General features: G+C 40.0%; 1 protein-coding gene and 1 non-coding gene across 2 annotated transcripts in view; both read right to left on the bottom strand.

The window, feature by feature from the left end:
- The window catches only part of LOC124803366, a 401,666-nt gene that overhangs the window by 354,122 nt on the left and 24,763 nt on the right, over nt 1-22,781 (bottom strand). The gene's annotated exons all lie outside the window — the stretch shown is intronic.
- Nucleotides 21,522-21,594, bottom strand: Trnan-auu. The gene has a single exon. It is a non-coding gene; the product is annotated as a tRNA-Asn (tRNA).

The raw sequence follows: 22,781 nt of genomic DNA, 5'->3' as shown, positions 1-22,781 counted from the left end.
AGAAAACATTCAGCTGCTGAGAATTCTTCCGGGTTGTATGGCCGTGGTCCATGGAACTCTTCAATCCCTGACGTTTTGACTGTCGGCAAGACTCAGCACAACCAGGAGCACCTCCGAAGATGTCCAACTTAGCTTTGGACGAAACGTCAGGGATAGAAGAGTTCCATTGACCACGGTCATACAACCCGGAAGGATTCTCAGCAGCTGAAACATCCGGTCGTGAACGCCTGCGTTGTATGATTAGAAAACATTGTTGTAGTGAAACATAACTAGCTCTTTACTCATTCGAAGCAAATTGATTCCATGTTATAGATTTCCAGAAGGATTTTGACACCGTGCCTCACAAGCGACTTGTAATCAAATTGCCTGCTTTGGAATATCGTCTCAGTCATGTGACTGGATTCGTGGTTTCCTGTTAAAGAGTTCGTAGTAACTGACGGAAAGTCATAGAGTAAAACAGAAGTGATTTCTGGCGTTCCCCAAGGTAGTGTTGTAGGCCCTTTGCTGTTCCTTATTTATATAAACAATTTATGAGACGATCTGAGCAGCCGTCTCCGATTGTTCCCAGATGTTGCTGTCGTTTATCTTCTAGTAAAGCCATCTGAAGACCAAAATAAATTGCGAAACGATACATGAAAGATATTTGTATGGTGCGAAAATTGACAATTAACTCCAAATAATGAAAAGTGTGATTTCTACCACATGAGTGCTAAAAGAAATCCGTTAAACTTCGGTTACACGATAAATCTGTCAAATTGAACGATCTTAAATTTGTCTAAATACCTGAAAATTACAATTACGAACGACTTAAACTGGAAAGAATACATAGAAAATTTAGCGAAGGAGACGAGCCAAAGACTTCGTTTTATTGAGAGAACACTCATAAGATGCAACAGAGGGACTGTGTCTGTGATACAATACCCACAGTCAACGTCTATCTTCAGGAGTTCTGGGAACCGGGGTGATGCAAAACTTTTTTTGATGTGCGTAGTTTTGTAGGTAGATTCAGCGGCATATGTTGATACTGTCTACGAAATGTGTTGTGAACAGAGTTAGTATCAAAGAAATAATAAATTCAAACGTCATGCATGATGTGGTTTTTTTTCACGTATCTCAGTATTTATGTCGTTATATCTCGCGTAGTCTGTGTCGTACAATGATGTAATTTTGCACATACATTCAGTGCTATATTCGAACACTGCCTGCAAAAACTTCATTATTACAATCATTAGTAAAGAAGTAATAAATAAAACGTCTGACGGTTGTACTGCATTAACAGCAAAAATATAATAAGTGATCAACTTTCTTCCTTTCATCATTGCGTGAGGGCGACAGCAAGAAAAAGTTTCGTATAGGAGTGAAATTATGTTCGAAGATTGTTGCAAATCACTAAGTGCTCTCGTTCGCAAATACTGGATGAATAAGATGTAGGTATTCGAGCACGATGGCCTACACTTCTTGTTCACCCCCACCTTTACCCGTTCAATAGGTAGGTGGTTCTTACCCGCACGATTTTTTCCAGGCAGTAAGTGATATGTGTACCAAGTCCAGTGGTTTCGGTAGGGATGTGGAACACACATACCTACATGCTTATAATATGTATGAATATCTTTCATTTTCATAATACGATTTTAATGATTTATTTCGCGATCCGGTTTACTTAACTAAATGCTACAAGGTGCCCCAAACTACGATGAAAACCGCATGCAAAGTCATCTAATAGTTTTGGAGATTAGACTGTTCAGACAGACATGACACTTTTACAAATTTATTATTAGTATAGATTTTGTTGTGGTCCGTAAGAAGAACTGCTCTCTTCGCCGCAGCAAAATCATGCTCGTTAAACACAAGGGGATTGTAAGGTCCGTCTCAATTTGTTTGAGCCCTTTAATTGTATTAGAGACTTTAGCTGCCTTGAGACAAGCAGTGCTAACTCGATAATGAAGTCAGCTTGTTGCAGTCGGTTATGTTAGAAGAATTTGATGTTTTGAGTAGGATTAATAAGAATCAGACATGAATAAATAATAACTGTGAAACGGATTTTTCTAAGGTACACGTGTGCAGTAAACAATAACCAAATATTTTACTTCTATTGAATCTCTTGAAAAGTATAAAAAATCGATCAATGTAGACTTTCCTGTCCTGTGTAAACCTCTCCATATCAGAGCAGCATTTGCACCCTATGTCCTCGGATATTTGATGGATGTATTCCGGCTTTTATCTTCCACTACATTTTTACCCTGTACAGCTCCTTCCAGTACCATGGAAGTTATTCCGTGATGTCTTAACACATGTCCTATCGTGCTGTCCCTTCTTTTTTGTGTTTCCCTCATGTTCCTTCCTTCCCACATTTTGTGTACACCCTCTGCTTCCTTATCAGTTTACCAACTTTTGAACATCCCTTTAATAACATTACATTCAAAATGATTCGATTTTCTTCTGCACCTGTTCCCCTATAGTCCATGACTCGCTAATATACAACGTTGAACTACAAATGTATACTTTTTCCTCATATTAAGTTCGACGTTTGATGCAAGTAGACAGCCTCTTTACCTGTGGTAATCTGATTTTTTGTCCCTCTTGCTTTAACCAAAATGTGTTATTTTACTTCCTTGGTACCACAGTTTCTTCGTCAACTTCGGCGATACCTTTATCGCTAATCTCATTTCTGCTACTTCTCAGAATCTTCATCTCTCCTCTACGTACTCCGAAACTGTGGCATCACATATCGATACCACCCCATGGGCGTCATAGATGCAACAGAATTGCAATTTTCTGTCAGACACCGATAGCGGTCGTGCGGGATCCAGCGTCATCAATGGAGCTCGCCCGGCAGCCACGCCTCCAGAGGCTCCATACCATGAACACACTGCCGCCGTGATATAGGACGGCCGCGTCAGCCACACAGCCCACTTGTGTTCGAAGCCATTTCGCCACGTGACAGACGCCGCGTAGTCGCAGCTCCGACACCAACGTTCACGCTTTAGCTCAGAGAGCCTCATCCTTGTTGCTGTTGTATTAGCTGAACTCTAGTTCTTACTGCATTATTTGTAGTAACCCTTCGTACGTTTGCAGAAGTAAAAGTTAAGTAAATCTTCTGTTTACTGTGTTAACTTGTTTGCTTATCATTTCTGCTTCTGACCACCTTTCCTACGACGACAGTTGCTGCATCATTCAATAGCCCGTCTCTTCTTACCATTGTGTGCCATGTCATACACAACACAAACCGTGTTCTGTACTCATTAAACTGCTTATTCGATTGATCAAGTCCTGTATATAAATTTCACCAAGGATAGCAATGTCATCAAAGAATCTTGTCATTCATATCCTTTCATGAAATGATAATTAAATCGACACCCTAGCTGCAAAAAGGCGTTCATATACATCATTGAAAATGTGTGCCCCGACCGGGAGTCGAATCCGGGATCTCCTGCTTATATAGCAGACACTCTATCCATCTGAGCCAATGAGGGCGCAGAGGATAGTGCGACTGCAGGGACTTATCCCTTGCACGTTCCCCGTGAGACCCACATTCCCAACATGTCCACACCACTATATTGGTAGTGCGCCTAATAGATGTTTGCCCATCACACTCATTACTCAAAGCACATTAATCTACCAAGTCCCGTACTAGTTGAGGCACAAGAAGGCCAATGGCCGGGTAGCCATATTTTAACTCTATATATGTAGTATCCTTTCCCGAAAGAACAGATACCATTGATGACCCTGCAGCTTCGCTAGAATGAAATGATAATTATATCGACACCCTAGCTGCAAACAGGCGTTGATATACGTCATTGAAGACATGTTAAAAATGTGTGCCCCAACAGGGGCTTGAACCCGGGATCTCCTGCTTACATACAAGACGCTCTATCCATCTCAGCCAACGATGGCACAGAGGATTGTGCTCCTGCAGGGACCTATCCTGTGCACGCTCCCCGGGAGACCCAGCCTGTTTGCAGCTAAGGTGTCGATTTAATTATCATTTCATTCTAGAGAAGCTGCACGGACATCAATGGTATCTGTTCTTTCGGGAACAGATACTACCTTCGCATATATAGTTCAAATATGGCTACCCGGCCTTTGACCTTCTTGTGCGAACGCACAAGCTATGCCCCAACTCGTACGGAACTTGGTAGATCAATCTGCCACGAGTAATGAGTGTGACGAGTAAACATCTATTAGGCGCACTACGGATGTAGTGTTGTGGACATGTTGGGAATGTGGGTCTCAAGGGGTGCATGCAAGGGAAAAGTTCCTGCAGCGCAATATCCTCTGTGTCCTCCTTGGGCCAGATGGATAGAGCGTCTGCTATATGAGCAGGAGATAGTGGGTTCGAGTCCCAGTCGGGGCACACATTTTCAACCTGTCCCCAACGATGTATATCAACGCCCGTTTGCAGCTAGGTTGTCGATTTAACTATCATTTCATTCTAGACAAGTTGCACGATCATCAATAGTATCTGTTCTTTCGGGAACAGATACTACCGTCATATATACAGGGTGAGTCACCTAACATTACCGCTGGATATATTTCGTAAACCACATCAAATAATGACGAATCGATTCCACAGACCGAACGTGAGGAGAGGGGCTAGTGTAATTGGTTAATACAAACCATAAAAAAATGCACGGAAGTATGTTTTTTAAGACAAACCTACGTTTTTTTAAAATGGAACCCCGTTAGTTTTGTTAGCATATCTGAACACACAAACAAATACGTAATCAGTGCCGTTTGTTGCATTGTAAAATGTTAATTACATCCGGAGATATTGTAACCTAAAGTTGACGCTTGAGTACCACTCCTCCGTTGTTCGATCGTGTGTATCGGAGAGCACCGAATTACGTAGGGATCCAAAGGGAACGGTGATGGACCTTAGGTACAGAAGAGACTGGAACAGCACATTACGTCCACATGCTAACACCTTTTTATTGGTCTTTTTCACTGACGCACATGTACATTACCATAAGGGGTGAGGTACACGTACACACGTGGTTTCCGTTTTCAATTACGGAGTGGAATAGAGTGTGTCCCGACATGTCAGGCCAATAGATGTTCAATGTGGTGGCCATCATTTGCTGCACACAATTGCAATCTCTGGCGTAATGAATGTCGTACACGCCGCAGTACATCTGGTGTAATGTCGCCGCAGGCTGCCACAATACGTTGTTTCATATCCTCTGGGGTTGTAGGCACATCACGGTACACATTCTCCTTTAACGTACCCCACAGAAAGAAGTCCAGAGGTGTAAGATCAGGAGGACGGGCTGGCCTATTTATGCGTCCTTCACGTCCTATGAAACGCCCGTCGAACATCCTGCCAAGGGTCAGCCTAGTGTTAATTGCGGAATGTGCAGGTGCACCATCATGCTGATACCACATACGTCGACGCATTTCCAGTGGGACATTTTCGAGCAACGTTGGCAGATCATTCTGTAGAAACGCGATGTATGTTGCAGCTGTTTGGGCCCCTGCAATGAAGTGAGGACCAATGAGGCGGTCGCCAATGATTCCGCACCATACATTTACAGTCCACGGTCGCTGTCGCTCTACCTGTCTGAGCCAGCGAGGAGTGTCCACGGACCAGTAATGCATGTTCCGTAGATTCACTGCCCCGTGGTTTGTGAAACCCGCTTCATCGGTAAACAGGTAGAACTGCAACGCATTCTCTGTTAATGCCCATTGACAGAATTGCACTTGATGATTAAAGTCATCGCCATGTAATTGCTGATGTAGCTACACATGAAACGGGTGGAAGCGGTGACGATGCAGTATGCGCATGACACTACTTTGACACAGTCCACCGGCTCTCGCAATGTCCCGTGTACTCATGTGTGGGTTCATGGCAACAGCAACTAACACACCAACTGCACCCACTTCTCCTGTGACGGGCCTGTTACGGACCCGTTTGCGTGCTACGACCATACCTGTTGCATACAGTTGGCGGTAGAAGTTTTGCAATGTGCGGCACGTTGGATGCTCTCTGTCCGGGTACCGTTCTGCATACACCCTGCAGGCTTCAGCTGCATTTCGTCGACACTCGCCATAGATGAGTGTCATCTCCGCCTTTTCAGAGTTCGAATACAGCATGGTCACAGTTCCTACAACACTACACTATCACAGACGTCTGGTAACACGGAGTACTACAGTTGGTCTGCGTGCGGAGACGATTGCAGAATAACAATAGCAGCAAGTGCTACATGCGGACACTGCGACAGCTAGACCAAACCACAACAGTGCACTACAGCCACACTCGTAAACACGGTCGTCATCGTAAACATGTCCCTGCAGATGCTGCTCGCCGACCGTGGCCCATGTTTGTTACAACACGCAACTGATCGTCGGAGGTTTCAAGCGTCAACTTTAGGTTACAATATCTCCGGATGTAATTAACAAAAAAAATGGTTCAAATGGCTCTGAGCACTATGGGACTTAACATCGGAGGTCATCAGTCCCCTAGAACTTAGAACTACTTAAACCTAACTAACCTAAGGACATCACACACATCCATGCCCGAGGCAGGATTCGAACCTGCGACCGTAGCAGTCGCGCGGTTCCGGACTGCGCGCCTAGAACCGCTAGACCACCTCGGCCGGCTGTAATTAACATTTTACAATGCAACAAACGGCACTGATTACGTATTTGTTTATATGTTCAGATGTGCTAACAAAACTAACGTGGTTCCATTTAAAAAAACGTAGGTTTGTGTTAAAATACATACTTCCGTGCATTTTTGTATGGTTTGTATTAAACAATTCACTATCCCCTCTCCTCACGTTCGGTCTGTGGAATCGGTTCGTCAGTATTTGATGTGGTTTACGAAATATATCCAGCGGTAACGTTAGGTGACTCACCCTGCATAGATATCCTTTCACCCCGACTTTTAATCCGGCACCTGGTCGTTTCTTTACCTCCATCTTTGGTTCTTCACTGTATAGAGTGAGTAGTGGGGGCGAAAGGGACATCGCTGTTCTGATCTGAGCACTTCATCCTTATAGTGCTTAAAAAACTAAATACTCACAGTTGTATGGTGTGTCGTCACCATGTGAAACCAGTTCCTCAATACGTTTATTTTATTTCACTTATTTCTTAAAACCACCTAAGTCGTAGAATTACTGGACTTTTTATTGTATACTGGCACTAAAGTCTTTGGTCACTTTCCAAATAGTATCAAAAGTCTGACAGATAACCAACAAGTATTTAAGAAGAAATTAAAAGAATTTCTGAATGGCAACTCCTTCTACTCCATAGAGGAATTTTTAGATATAAATTTAAAAAAAAATAAAAAAAATAAAAATAAAAAATAAAAATAAAAAACACAAAAAATGAAAAAGTTGTTATATTAACTTAAGTATGTTGTTAAATTAACTTAATTATGTCATGTATTGGAAAATTTGACTCGTTCCACATCATTACGAAATATCGTATTCATGATCCATGGAACTAGTATTAATCTAATCTAATCTAATCTAATCGTCCAAGAGACGGAGCACAAGCCCCTGCAAATTAAGGCGTGTGCCAGAGCCTGCAATGCTTCCACGTATCTCTGGTTGCGCACCGCCACGGGGAATCTCTAGAGCTGTATGTCTCTCACGCAATATTGCAATGGAAGTACGGGGATTGGAATCAAATATGGCGAAATGCGGCAGTCAGTCCACCACTTATATGATCTTTGTGGCAGTCAATACACCTTTCACGTAATTTTTTGTTTTGTCAAGTTCTGTGTAGTTTCTTTCTCCTTTCCTAAAATTTTTACCATCCCAGGAGCAAAGATCACTCTGCAAATCGAATTTAGAGAGTTTTATTTTCGTTTATCATGCGCTTGATATTCGGCACACTAGGTACCTTTATCCATCTTTCCTAAACGTGGGTGACTGTTAGATTGTATGAATATGTGGGTGAAATTGGAAACGCATGCACATGGATGAATTCAGGTCGACTTTCTTGCATCAGTTCTGGGTCAAAGGCCTCGGAACGGTAGGTGAGTTTAATTTTCGAAGTTGGCTAGAGTAGCTAGTTCGGCGGGAACTTACGTACGCGGACCTCCTTACCACGTGACTTCGCGCAAGCCACGCGTTCGTTCAAGTTTTAGACGCTGAATCGATGGAAAATTCTGATCGAGGAAAACAGGCGTCGTGTTATTGGAGGAGATGCCTAGTACCTCACAAGTTTCGTCTTGTCCATTGTTCAGTTCACCCTCTCCAAGTTTTTACGGTCTCTGTGACAGGTTGGATTTTGTACAAAGTGTTTTAGTAACAGTCAATCGCTGTTCTGCAGGCAGGTCAGTTCGACGAGGCGCATTTGGACTATTATGCTGGATGGGAGATACTTCAGTTTTTTCGTGTTACCATTCGATATAATTTAGAAAGTCAGGAATAGTACTGGATTCTCGCTAGTGGGAAGCAGGCTGTTCGTTTAACTAGCTTTAGATGGAAGCGTCTTTGTGCTATATCCAGTTACGATCTACGTCAAGCGTCAGATCTACTTAATTTTCAAGTTTACTATCGTTGCGAGTCACAAACCATCTTTTACAACTCATCCGTTACAGGAAAATTGTGACTTTTTCCTTCGGACATGCTGTGAGTGTTTGAATCTTTGTGTGTCAGAGCAACTGTGTGTCCATGTTGCGTTCCTTAATCATTACAATCCTCGCTGAATGATTATGATAACCAAAACTTTCCCTTTATGGAATCATGGCGAATGAATTATACATGTTATGTGCTTTTGAAATTGAGGAATAGAACTCGGCATCGAATCAATTTAGTTCGCTGAACTTTTCCTCAATGTACATACCAGCACGCGATTCTCACGTATCCTGCAGGACAAATAGAAGGAAACATTTAGTCAGGTTGATTCCTTGACCGATCAATCTGAAATCCATGAGTTAAACTTCCGTTACGCGGTTTTTTATTGATGGAATACAGGTCTAAATTCAATTAATGCCTATATGGCTTCAGACGACTTGGTATTCAGGCGAAATTACAGAATGATAATCGCTGTTTCATTCAATAGGAAGCTCATGACTATGAAAAGTGGTCTATGGCAAAAGAGCGTCCACCAAATAACCAATTAATAATATTTAGACATTTAGAATAGTTAATAAACAGTGGGCGCCTTTTATCTGGCGCCTCCTGCAAATATATTTTAGACACCGCGTATCTTTTGGGAACCGTTAAATGGTAGGAAATGTTGTTGCATAGGGTCACAGCGTCGGAATTTCGGAACCGGCCGGTTTCTGTAGAGGAAAATATGGAAAGTTTATAGACTTGTCAGACTTGACAATGAGCCAAACGAGCAAGGGTACTGGACAAGACGGGACTATTTCCAGTTGTATCAGTGAAGTTGTGAGACTTTGCCATTACAAATTTATCTGGTCCAGTGAATAAATCAATGTCGGTCATTAATATGTATTGGTCACTGTTGAATTGATGTCAAAATTGTCTTTATGCTGCTCCAGAGTGGTACTGCAAAAACTATGTAAAGTTTTTGCTGAGGGTTTCCTGAAAGATTTGGAACGAGAAGTAAAGTAATATCAGAAAGTGGACTCCAGGTTAGGTTCCAACACTGGAAAATTTTCTTCATTGGAGAAAGAACCTGTTACCAACCTGCATCTATTCCCATGAAGAGAACAATGTTCAACTTGGGGATTTGAACCAATCGTATTCTCACACCCAACTGAGAAGTCTTCTTGGCTGATTTCCAGGCGTCATTAATAGCTTATCACATGCAGCAGTCGAGATGGAATTCATACTATTAGCAGATAAAATTAAAGAGGTAGTCAATATTCCACCCACCAGGAGATAAAGGCGTGTGGAAATCTTGAGGACGGCAGCTGAAAACATTAGGAGGGCTGTCTGCAGAATGAAGGAAAGCGAACCGAAAATGAAATCCTCGAGATATACGTCTGGACGTTGGAAACAAGATTTTAAGGCTCAATGTCTATTGAACACGAGGAAGTTATTTTGCAATAAGTTATTCAATACGTATTGTGGTTCGTTTCGGGTGAGCAGAGTCCTGCACCAAAAAGTTGTCAAGTCAGGCAGAAAATATCTCTGCTTGAAGAATTTGTCTGCAGTCTGAAATAGGGTATCTGTGGAATGCTTTAGCGAAAAGTTTTTTTTTTTTTTTTCGAAAATTCAAATCTTCCTGCACAGTCTCCAAATATTTGATCTTTACAATTGTTTTATGTGTCACCTCTCTGGAATGAGACATTACATTTGGCATAGATAAGGTACACTAATTACTAATAGATATTCACTCTAACATTATTTGTATCTCAGAGTATCATTCACATAGCGAAGAAATACTAAGACTTCCTTTGGAAGGGTATGTCGTATCTGACTTCCAGGCATGGAATTCGTTGCAGAAGAGAGGAGTGGCCGTCTGTGCCAAATGAAGTGTCTCTTTCCAGAGAGGTGACATATAAAATATTGTAAAGATCAAATATTTGGAGGCTGGGCAGGAAGATTTGAATTTTCGAAAAAACCTTTTCATTAAAGTATGGCACAGATCCCCTATTTCAGACTGCAGACAAATTTGCCATAGACTGTTCTCTAGTCGGTAGGCAGAATGTAAAAAAAATTGATAATACCATATCAGACATTGAAACACAGTATCATGAAAGTAATCAGGGAACAGACATATCACAAAGCGGTAAACAAAAGAGCTAGACATACGTGTCCACTGGCAATGCAGATATTTAAAGCCAATCTCGAAGGGCTAACGTAACAAGAAGTCTACAATGCAAACGACTTAAATGAAAAATATAATATATTTCTTAATCGCTTATCATTTTCTTTAGGTCTAATAGCTCTTTCCGATTAAAAATGCGCAGACTCGTATGCAATATTAATAGTTAACTGATTTCTATAACTTAGCGCATTATAATATCATATGTCATTTTGGAGGTAACAGGAGGCCAGTAATGGGATTTTAATATAAACAAAGCTTCAGAGTGCTGAGAGGAACGTAATCAGACAGATTAGAAACAATGAATGACACTAAAAGAATAAACAGCTCTCTGAAAAAAACATTTATGGTCAATGGTAAAAGAGTTATGAGGTAAGACAGTGGATGCTCAACACATTAGACCTCTCTCGTCTGAGAATCAAACTTTTACTGATCCGGCTGATGTGTACAAAAGATTGAACAATCACTTCTTGTCAACAGTCGGCAAGTTAAATGAAAGTTTTAATGGTACAGGTGAATACGTAAAACTCTAGAAAGCTGGTATTCTGAGACTACCATCCCCATGCAGCTACAGGAAACAAGCAACGATTGTACTGAATAAATTATTACAGCATTAAAGAGTAAATACTAATATGGGTATCATAACATTTCAAGTAGGTTTATGAAGATTCGTGCACCAAACGTTAGTGCTGTATTCAATCACCAGGTTAAAATACCCCTTCGTGAAATCACATTATAACAAAGAAAGGACAAGTGCAAACAGGATTTGCGCACTGAAGGTTCCATTCAAACTTTATTTTTATATATAGTTCATCCATTCCAGGAATAGAGAATCTTGATGATTTTTGTCTGTTATCGTTAACGATAGTGGCAAAATATCGTTCCTGGGAATTCCGAGATCGTATCAAAATCTCTATAGTAGTGCCTGAGACTAGCCCGGGTATACAAAAAGAAGTGAGCAGGGGTTTTCAGTTTATATATGTAGAGAGAGAAAATTGAACAAAACATTTATTTCCATACTCAAACATGGTGTGCATGCAGTAATATTTCATTATGATTCTCTTGAGTGATCATGAATGAAATATAAGTTCTAATAACAAAAAGATTTTTTGTCTGATATAATTACAATTTAAAAACTTTCGGAATTTTTCCTTTACTTTCACTGTGAAACTTTGCTTCTTGTCATGATTTTAGGTCAACAGCAAATACCCTATGGGCTTTGCTGAGATAGCTTGCGAGTGTCAAAATATGTAAACTAATCGGCCGTATCTTTTTATTTCAATGACTTATAACTTTAAATACTCTATACAAATTTCAACTTGATAAGCCTAGCCGCTCCAGGGAACAAGATGTATTAACAGTTGTAGCGTCAGACAAACAGATAGACGTACAATAAAGCGATCCTGTAATGGTTCCGCTTTTACTGAATGAGGCATGGAAACCAAAAATAATGAAAATGTTAATGTATACAATTTATTTGATACCAGTCTTCTCAGATGTTTTCGAGAGTTCTACGAGACAATAGTGGCACATATCAGTACATATACTCTGCTGTCAAAATCTCATTTTGGCTTCAGGTTATACACAGAAGATGCTATTTATTCTTTTGTGTGTGAGGCGCTAGCAGAACTAAACGATAAGGTGAAGAGAATAGGTATTTTCTTTGATTTAAAAAAGGTATTTGATGGTATGGACCTTCCATACTTCTGCATAAGTTGGAACATTATGGGATTAATGAAGAAGCCCAACTTTATATCTGGAAAATAGAAAGCAAAAATAAGGAAGAGCTTTGAACCTGTGGGGTTATGTAAAGTGAGGGCAGGGAGAGGGAGGGGGCATTGCCACAGGGTTCTGTTCTGGATTCATTGCTTTTCATCATATACAACAATGACCTCCCACTAAAAATTTCCAATTGACTGATAAGGTGTTCTGTTTGCAGATGACGCAAGTGTTATTGTGAAAGACATGTAATGTGACATATATGATGTAGCCAATACGATAGTCGGTAACATAGGCATCTGGCTTTCTGGTCATAGACTAACGCATAACTGTAACACAAGGCAATGCATACTGTTTCTGACACAGCAGACTTGTAAGAGCGAAATTCTTTCGCCCTATGGTAGTCAAACAGAAACGCAATGGTCCTATCCGTTATTAGAATAATCTTCACCGACACTGGAACACTAAGACCGTTTTACTTTTCTTACTTTCACCATATTATCTCGTATGGTGTTATAATATAGGACAACTCTGTTCTCTCAGCGAAAACATTCTTAACCAGAAAACGGCAATGAGACTGATGTGCTGTGTCAGTTCGTGAACTTCGTGTAGGCCCTTGTTCATGTGGCTCGGAATTTTAATTCTACCTTCGATATAATTCTGTTATGGGGTTTGTTGTGGACTATACTGAATCATTCAGAAGGAACTGCAACATTCGGTCAGTTGGATACCACTTCCTGAACCATTCTACAGAAATATATGCAAAATAGTTGCACTATTCACCACGTTTTATTTTCAATAGGTTTCCAGTAGAAATAAACTGAATGATAAGACCCAAGTATTCAAATAAAAGTTTGTAAAAATTATTTGTGGCACACTCCTATTTTGTACAAGAGTTACTCGCAAAGTTTAATAATTCTTCTTTTTAATTTGTTATTTATTCGTATACCGTTTTTCGTTTTTTATTAATTCTTGAATTATTTGTATAAATTTTTCTAATCAGCAATGTGTAAACTATGTACCGACTCGTTCCATGAACAAGTAGTTTTGGCCCACATGATCACATGGAACCTAGTAAATAAATAAAAAAGTAAATAAATAAAAAGGGAAGATTCTTCCACATATGTAAGAAAGAGGAGTGGGCTCAAAATTGAATCCTGTGGGAATCCTTTCGTCATTTTTACCCAGTTCCTAGAATTTTTTCTACTTACAACATAGTTTGAACTGTTCAGCAGAATATTTTGCATACTCTTTGTTAAATACGATTCGAACCAGTTGTTTGTAAAGCTGTCAATTCCATAAAACAAAAGTTTTTTTTCGCAGAGTAACATGATCTACATAATCATACGAGATGGACAGATCACAAGAAGAACCAACTGGCAAGATTTATTGTTTATAGCATGTAATTTTTGTGTGCGAACATGTAAACGAATCGTGATTTGGAGAAGGGGGTTAAGACAATGTGAGCTACTTCTGAGATAATGAGATGAAACTGTTTATATTAATATTTATTAACAATTTTAACCTGAAATGCTTTTTTAAGGATAGCAGACTACCGAATGACTGCGCATAAAACTAATAACTCTTTTCAAGTAAAATGTGTCAAATTTCCTGCAATTTGTTTGCTAGAGTTATCTCCTACTTCCAATGAATAAGACACATTAATAATTCATTATACTACTTATGTTTTCTCTAGAAAAATTTATATACCATTTAGACACATTTTATAAAACATACAAGAAAAACAAATGTTTTCATATAAGAGTGAAATATTTATGTCAGCTTGTTGGGTGGACGTAGCAGCTTCTTCCAATGAATAAGACAAATAATAAAGTATTACACTATTTGGGTACGAAACAACACGTTACGCACTTTTTAAACATGGTTTTACATGGGACATTATATATGAATACAGCAATTACGATATGCACTGCAATATTTTACTCACTGTCCTCTGAGGTTGTTGGCCAGGTTGTTGGCCATTCCAAAATAGCAACATAAAAATCAGACGCTTCATCTGGAGTATATTTCATTATTTTTCTAGTATCTTGGAGCTTCTTTGTATTATTTGGTACACGTCCTTGAGGACTCGTTTGTGGCACGGACTGTTGGATATTTTAGACTGCTGGCACATGTGTAACGTGGTAAAGGTGGTTCTTGTCAGTGAGTTTCACGTTCCATGGATCATTTACACGATAAATCGTAATCATGTGGAACGAGTCATTCTACATACACTCTGTAAACCACTGTGTAGTGCATGTCAGAGCGACTGCACGTTGTACCTCTATTAGGTTTTGTTTCCGTACCATTCACTTATGGAGCGTGGGAAGAATGTCCACTTAAATGCCACTACTGTGAGTGTTGCAATTACTCTATTCTTTTCACTACAGTCGACATAAACGTCTTGAGAGAATTCAGTAACTGTCTACGAGTGGATAGCTTGTACTGAGTAGACAAGACGGGTTGCTGATGTAATTACTTAGATCTGATGATGATTCAGTGTGATCGAAACATTTACTCGAATTAAAAAAGTGTGCAACTGAGACAGAACAATAAATGAGAATTATCTTAAATATCTTGTCTAATATTGTCTACACGACCCCTACAAGAGCTATACGTAGGGGAGCTACAGTATACTCCTAGATTCCTCACTCCGAGCACGTTCTTGAAACTGTAAGCAGGCTGTCACAGAATAGGTAGCGTCTATCTTCAGTGCCTTCCAGTGCAGTTTTTTCAATATCTCCGTGACGCTCTCCCACGGATCAAAGAAACCTGTGATCATTCGTACTGCCCTTTTCTGTATACGTTCACTATCCCCTGTTAGTCCTTTTCGGTATGGATCCCACACATTTGAGCAATATTCTAGTAAATATCACACGACTGTTTTGTAAGACTGATTGCATTTTCTCAGTATTCTACCAATAAACTGAAGTGTACTACCTACTTTAGTTACGACTCTGACTATGTGATCGATCCGTTTCATATTCTTACAAAGTGTTACACCCATGTGTTTGTATGAGTTCACTGATTCCAATTGTGGCACGCGTTGATGTTGAAGTCATACATTTTTCTGTTTTGTGAAGTTCAAAAGTTTATATTTCTGAAGATCTAAAGGAAGTTAGCAATAATTGCACCACTTTGTTATCTTTTCCAAAAATGACTGTATATTTTCACAGCTCCTCGCAGACGAAACTTCATTACATATGACTACATCATCTACAAAAAGTCTAAAGTTACTGCTGTAGTTGTCTATAGAGTCATACGTGAACATATATAATATAAACAGAGAAAGCTTACAATAGGCTTCCCTGAAGCACACCCGAAGTTACTTCTATATGTGTCAATGATTCTCTACCCAAGAAAAGATGTCGCGTCCTCCCTACTAGGAAATCGCCAGTCCACTCAGAAATTTTGCTTCAGATACCATACGACAATACTTTCGGAAGTAACTGCAGTTGCGTTAATGAATCAAATGCGTTTCAGAAGTAAAAAAAAAAGAAATTCATGAAATACCGCATTTACCTGACTCCCTTGATCGATGACTTTCGGGTCTCCATCTGACAAAAGCACGGGTTGTGTTCGAATGGCCATATGACCTTAGTTTCGGGGTGGCATGGAGGAGAGCATGCTGATCGAGATACGTCATTAAGTTTGAGCTTGGAATATAGTGTATTCAGACATTCTAAAACAGGTACATGCCAAGATTACTGAATGGTAGTTTCGTAAATCACTTCCCTTAACCTTCTTGTAGCTGAATGTGATCAGACTGAGTCAACAAACACACTGCCTCTGCAACATGCTTCTCACATAATGACCATTACGAGAAAAGTAGAGAAATTTTGTCCCTTGTGAAGGGCAGTGATAGAAAGTTCTGATCGCAACCATAATGAGGTATCTTGAACAAAATGACCTCCTCGATGCCAACCAATATGCATTTCGAAAAAGCAAGTATCTGAAACTCAATTTGCAATTTCGCGTATGACATATTCAAAGCCTCGCATCCATGCAGTTTTTCTCGACTTCCGTAAAGCATTTGTCTTACTGCCACTTCTATGCATATTATCATAAGCGTGATCGTATGGGGTATCAAGCGATATTTCTGACGATTGAGGAATTTTTGGTAGGGAGGGCGCACCAATTTATCTTGGTTGAAGAATCATCGACAGATGTAGAAGTAACATTGGATGTGCCCAGGGAAGTGTTTTGGGACCCAGGCTATTCTTGCTATATGTTAATGACCTTATAGACAATATTAATAGTAACCTGAGAATTCTAGTAGATGATTCAGTTATCAATAATGATGAACTATCTGAAAGATGATACATAAATATTTAGTTGTTAAGATTTCAGAGTGACGCATAGATTGGCAGCTTGATTTAAATCTTTAAAATTTAAAATTTTGCACTTCACAAATAGAAAAAAATCTATTATTTTATGACTATAACATCGTTTTTTGAAAGAATACACCGGAATTTGACTGTATATTACTGTATGTTCTTCTGTATAATCTAGATTTCGGCTCTTAGCCAATATCGGGGAACAATGCTAGAAGTTCTTGGACCTTTAACACGTCGTATCTGGTAAAGTCATCCAAAATCAGGTAAACAAGATTAGCACATTCCTTTAAGATGTAACTATTAAAGTGGTAGTTTTGTTTACCTGCTTTTGGCTGACTTTACCAGATATGACGTGTCAGTGGTTTAAGAACTTTTAGCATTGTACTCGATAATGGTAGAATGCACAGGAGAATAATACAGTAACATGCGGTAAAATGGCTGTGCATTGTTTCAAAAAATATTGTATACTGCATGACTATGGCACTGCACCATCAATAACCATAATAACAATTAATCACAGGTGGGATCGGTCAACAAATACAAATATCTGGGTGTAATACTTTGGAGGGATATGAAATGGGTCATTCCTGGGTAAAACAGATGGCAGACCGGTTTATTGGCAGAATATTGCGAAAATGCTATAGATTGCTTACAGATCACTCGTGCGACCCAACCTGGAAAATTACTCAAATGTGTAGGACCTGCACCAAATAGGACTAACAGGGGTATTAAACACATACGAGGAGGACAACACGAGTGATCACAGGTTTTTTTGACTAAGGAGAGAGTGAGACAGAGACGCTGAAAAAACTGAAGTGGAAGATCCTTGAGCATAGTCGGAAGCTATAGCGAGAAAGCCCAGTTACGTAGTTTTAAAAACCAGCTTTTAATTATGGCACTACATAACCATACATATTGCACCCGTAGGGATGGTGAGGTTAGTGTGACGCCACTGGCTCTGAGAGACATCGTGTTCACTTAGTAATTATAAAGTTTAATTTGAGCTGATATGATGTGATGGAGTGAGGTGTAGACGATTTTCTTTTATTAACATCCTTTCATGTCTAAATTCTGATTTGATTGACAACCATTATGGCAGATATTCTCAATAGCAAGATATCAAAAACAGCATTGAAATGCTTATCGTTACACAATATTTGTGAAATGTATCAACATTCTTAACTGTGTGAACAATATAATGTTTATATATCAGTTACGAGCGGTTTACAGCTTTGTCCTCTTATTTATAACGTTTAAGTAAAGCTGCTGGCATCCCTGAACTTTAAACCGGATTTCTTGTTTGGTAGTGTCGGAGCCTTAGCCCCCTCGTTATTACTTTTCATTACAGCCTTGGATTCAGAGAGCCGGACCTACGTGCTGTCACTGTGCTGGGACATAATCATCAAGACATCAAATTGGTAGACTAATAAAAGTTGTGTGTGTTTTGTCTTGATGCAGTAGAAATAGGATATGACACCCTACACGCTGCGCATTTCAAGTAAAAATTTGGACTGGTGCATGTAATCGACAGTAATATTGATGAGTGGATACGTAGGACGGACGCTAGGACACTGCTTGTGAACAGACCTTGTGAAGAGGCCTCCGATACCTCTTGTTACCGTTAGGTTGGAAAGATTAACTAGTTCCCAATACAATTAGTGCCCACGAAAATTGCTACCCACTGTCAGTATTGTTCTGCCGTACAAGATTACATTATTTACAGCATGCACGGAGGCACTTGAAACGTCATTCTTCCTGCGCTCGATAAATGACTGGAACGGGAAAAACACACTAATAACCGATAAAGCAGGACGTACCGTCTGTCATGCACATCACAGTGTTTGCACAGTATAGATGAAGATGTAGAAGGGCGGAAATGATAGTGATACACTATGTACCGTTCACCACACACTCACCCTAACACACATACGCGCACACACGCACACACACACACACACACACACACACAAACACACACACACACACACACACACACACAAGTATATATACAGAGAACGCTGATGAGGTTCTAAAGGTTTATCGATGTGGTTCGGATTCTCCTCCTGTATGTATAAGCGATCAACGTCTAAAGTGAGTTGGAAGAACTCGCGAGTGACCAGGCAGGCGCACCGTGACGGCAGGCAACCAGCACGACAAGTGCGTCCTGCGGGGATGTCAACAGGTCTCTGGTGCAGGCGTTCACTTCGCAGGGCACGAAACGATGCGCACGAAAAACCCGCGACATTGGAGAGTGTTCGCTTCTTGCTACAAGAGAAATTCTGCCTAATTAATGTGACACCGAGTTTTTCGCTACTGATGAGATGCTTTCAGGAATTATTTAGTATACGATATAGCGAATTCCACTCTCCCCCCAATGTTATTTGTCCTTCACGTTCTGCAACCACTAAAGGAAACCAAAGAAAAAATTTGAGAAGGGAGAAATTTCTGGGAGAAGAAACAAAAACTTTGAGGTTTTCATTTGACACTGTAATTCTGTCAGATATGGACTTGGAAGTTCAGCTGAACAGAATGAACAGTGTTTTGAAAATAGATTATATGATGAACATCAACAAAACTGAAATATGGATAGTGCCATTTTCTCGAATCAAATCCGACGATGCTGAATGAATTAGATTAGGAAATGAGGCACTAAAGGTCATTGATGAATTTTGCTGTTTAAGTAGAAAAATAATTTATGATGGCCGAAGTAGAGTACATAAAATGTGGACTGGCAATAACAAGAAAACATTTATGAAAAGAAGAATTTATTAATATCGAAATATAAGTTTAATAATTAGAAAGTCTATTCTGTACCTTTTGGTATTGCGTGTAGCCTTTCACGGAAATTGACGATGAGCACTTCAGGTAAGAAGGGAAAAGAAGCATGAAATGTGATGTTACAGAGAAACGCTGAAGATTAAATGGATAAATGTAATGACGAGGTACTGAAACGAAATGGAAAACAAAATTTATGGTACAATTTTATTAAAAGAAGGGATCAGTTGACAGGACATATCCTGGGCCATCAAGGAATCGTCAGCTTGTGGTAGGAAGTGTGGGGTGTAAAAATAGTGCAGACCAAGTTTCTAATGTAGTAAGCAGGTTGTAATAATTATTCAAAGATAAAGAGGCTAGCGCAGGGCAGATTAGCGTGGAGATTTGCATCAAAAGGGTCTTTGGTCTATTGTAAATGTCTGTTAAGTTTTTAAAGTATTTCTTATTTTACTTAAATTTTTTAAAAACGTTTGTCACCTATATTGGTACTTATAAGCCACCAGTTAATTTTGTATACAGAGTGAGTCGCGTAAGACGTAACACTCACATTATTCCGGGGGCGACTGCACGAACGACAAGCGGTGTTCGGCGAATCATAGCGGACTATGAGGCACATAAGTTGGTACATGCACAATAATAACAACGTTTGTAGTGACCGAGATAATGAAGCAAGTACATGTGTTTTTAAATGGGACGCTATACTTTTTTTTACCATCGTTCGAACGCTCTGGAAAAGACGCGTATAGTGATGTAACGCATGTTGCTATACTGATTCAAACTTTTCTTAAAAGACGCTGGCAAATATTGTACGATTGAAGGTAGAGGCGGTCGAAAGCGGCTGCAGACTGTAAACACGCCTTACGCGACTCGCCCTGTATATTTTATACAGTAGTTTGGATGTTGCTGGTTATATTACTTCATGTATTTTTGGAAACTGCAGCACATTTGACGCTGTGTAGCTGAGGGTACACTTCCACCGCCTACCGGTAGAATTTTGTTTCACTCTGTAACAGTCCGTCTGCCCCTGATAGCTGCGTATGTAACATATAGCTTCAGTTTATCTGAACAATTTGATGCACGTGGTATATATCTTTTACTTGTAACTTATGAACGTCCTTGTGATTCGCCATGTCATTGTTCTTGCTCTTCTTACATGACTATGTATCCCCTGTTTCACAGATATTGGATAATAGGTTGTCCTGAAACGCGTAATATTAAAATCGTGATTCACCAGTTGATTACGTTGTACAAATTGCCCTATTCAGAATTTGTGCAGTACTGTTCCAAATCCGACTTTTGCAACTATATGTTTGTTTTGCTTTTAATTTAACATGCTACCCCTACAGCTACTGTGTGTTCTCTGGGTACCCCTGCCAGATAGACGTCGCTTCCAGTACTCCTGTGTTCCTGGTTGCATGCACGACAGGCGCGCCAAGAGCAACACAAGCTGTGTGGATGACCACAGAGGTTGTCTGCAGCTGATGGAATACTTTCCTGCACCCACCACTGACACCAGTCAGAGATTTTGATGACATAATCCAGCCAGGAGAGCCAAGAGGCAACGGGCTCGTTATCTCCAAAAGCAACAATCGGCGCGATGTTACTTACTGCGGCCCAAGGATTGCACTTGTGATTCTACTCCGGATCGAGTAGCAGTCACAGTTACAATGTTACCACCCACTGTCGTGGATTACTGGAAGACGCTATACTGGAATACACCGTATTGGTAGACAGACTTGTAATTAGAACAACCACAGCCGTAGTGTTGCATCACATTTATAGTCTGTTGTACACTAAGGGCGTCCACTTCATTGAAAATCCTGCTGCCGCTGAAAAAGATTGATAAAGGTGCCCTAGTTGGACGGATGCATAGATTCTATGGTAGTATATGCATAACGAAAGTGTCGTAGACTAATAGTAAAATATATTAAGACACAAAGGAATTACAGACCTTAGCTGCGAGCGGACATAGACTGAAATCACTAGGGAAAGTTGAAAATTAGTGCCAGACCGGAATTCGAACTCGGGTCTCCAGCTTAATAGGCAGACGCTCTGACCACTAAGCCATCCAGACACAATGGTCACTGCAACTACACGGATTACCCTACCACGCCTCCCGTCAGACACAAATTTTCAACTTATCGACCCACTATGGACGTAGTATTCCTTGCACTTTATCCTCATTACTCGCGGCATTTCACCGAGTCTAGTGTGCTTCTGCACTGAATAGATCATTGGCCATCTCGCCTTAATTATAACCCACTGTTTCTGTCTAATTCAACGACTTCGGGACACGACGAACTTTCTACAGGAACTCCCTAGCTGGATTCTGGCTGACTTACAACTTGCAACATCTTCTGGTCGTGCACGGCTCTGTAAACGCGCGTCTCTCTTCCTGGTGGTGCTGCCGCTCCACGAGGTGTGATTCTCGCGGGCAGCGTGTTTGGGTTGCGTCCAGAGACGTTCCTGCTGCGGAGGGACATCCACAATACTTCTGGTACCAATTGTCGCAGACCATTCATGTGTGGTATCTCAGTACACCACAAAGACTTAGTCTCTGGAGGATATTTAGTACTGGACGTGATAACTTCACAGACTACGTTTTCGTATGTATTGAATATTGCGTGCCAAAGGTCGTGTCAAGGTAATTTGTAGGTTACAGTAAATAAGAATCCTAGTAATAGGATTAATTTAACGGTGTAGTGGTTCCAGAACGCTACACTGGTGCAATGGTTAATAGTGAAGCAGCTCAACAGAAGAAAATATACAACAGTAGGCATCATCACTGGCCTACAGTATTTAATAGTCTATTTATTATAATAGGGAGGATAACAGTGGAGTTTAGGGTGGAGATCAAGGGTGGTATTTTATACTGTTTTATTTATTTTATTAGTTTTTGAATTTTTAATATTTCTATTTCTATTTTTGTTAGTTTTTTCTTTACGCTAAGTTACATCACTCATGATCTCTCACTCAACCTCACAGCAAGTTAGCCAGACAATGTGCTATGTGTAACAAGGAAGGTAATGAGTTGTTTAATTGGTAAGTTTACATTTTATCAATTGGAACCTTTAGGTGGACATTTAACTCCTATAAAAGACTCAATGGACGAATGAAAATAATAGAAAAATGTAAATAGGTCATAAATCACAACCCTTTCATAATTAGTAGTTAAATAATTTAATTTTCGTGCCAGGAAACAATATATATCTCAATATCAATATCAGCGCACACTCCGATGCAGAGTGAAAATCTCATTCT

Source organism: Schistocerca piceifrons, chromosome 6, assembly GCF_021461385.2.
Source record: "Schistocerca piceifrons isolate TAMUIC-IGC-003096 chromosome 6, iqSchPice1.1, whole genome shotgun sequence".
Taxonomy (NCBI): Eukaryota; Metazoa; Arthropoda; class Insecta; order Orthoptera; family Acrididae; genus Schistocerca; species Schistocerca piceifrons.
This window is presented reverse-complemented; position numbering and strand designations above follow the sequence as displayed.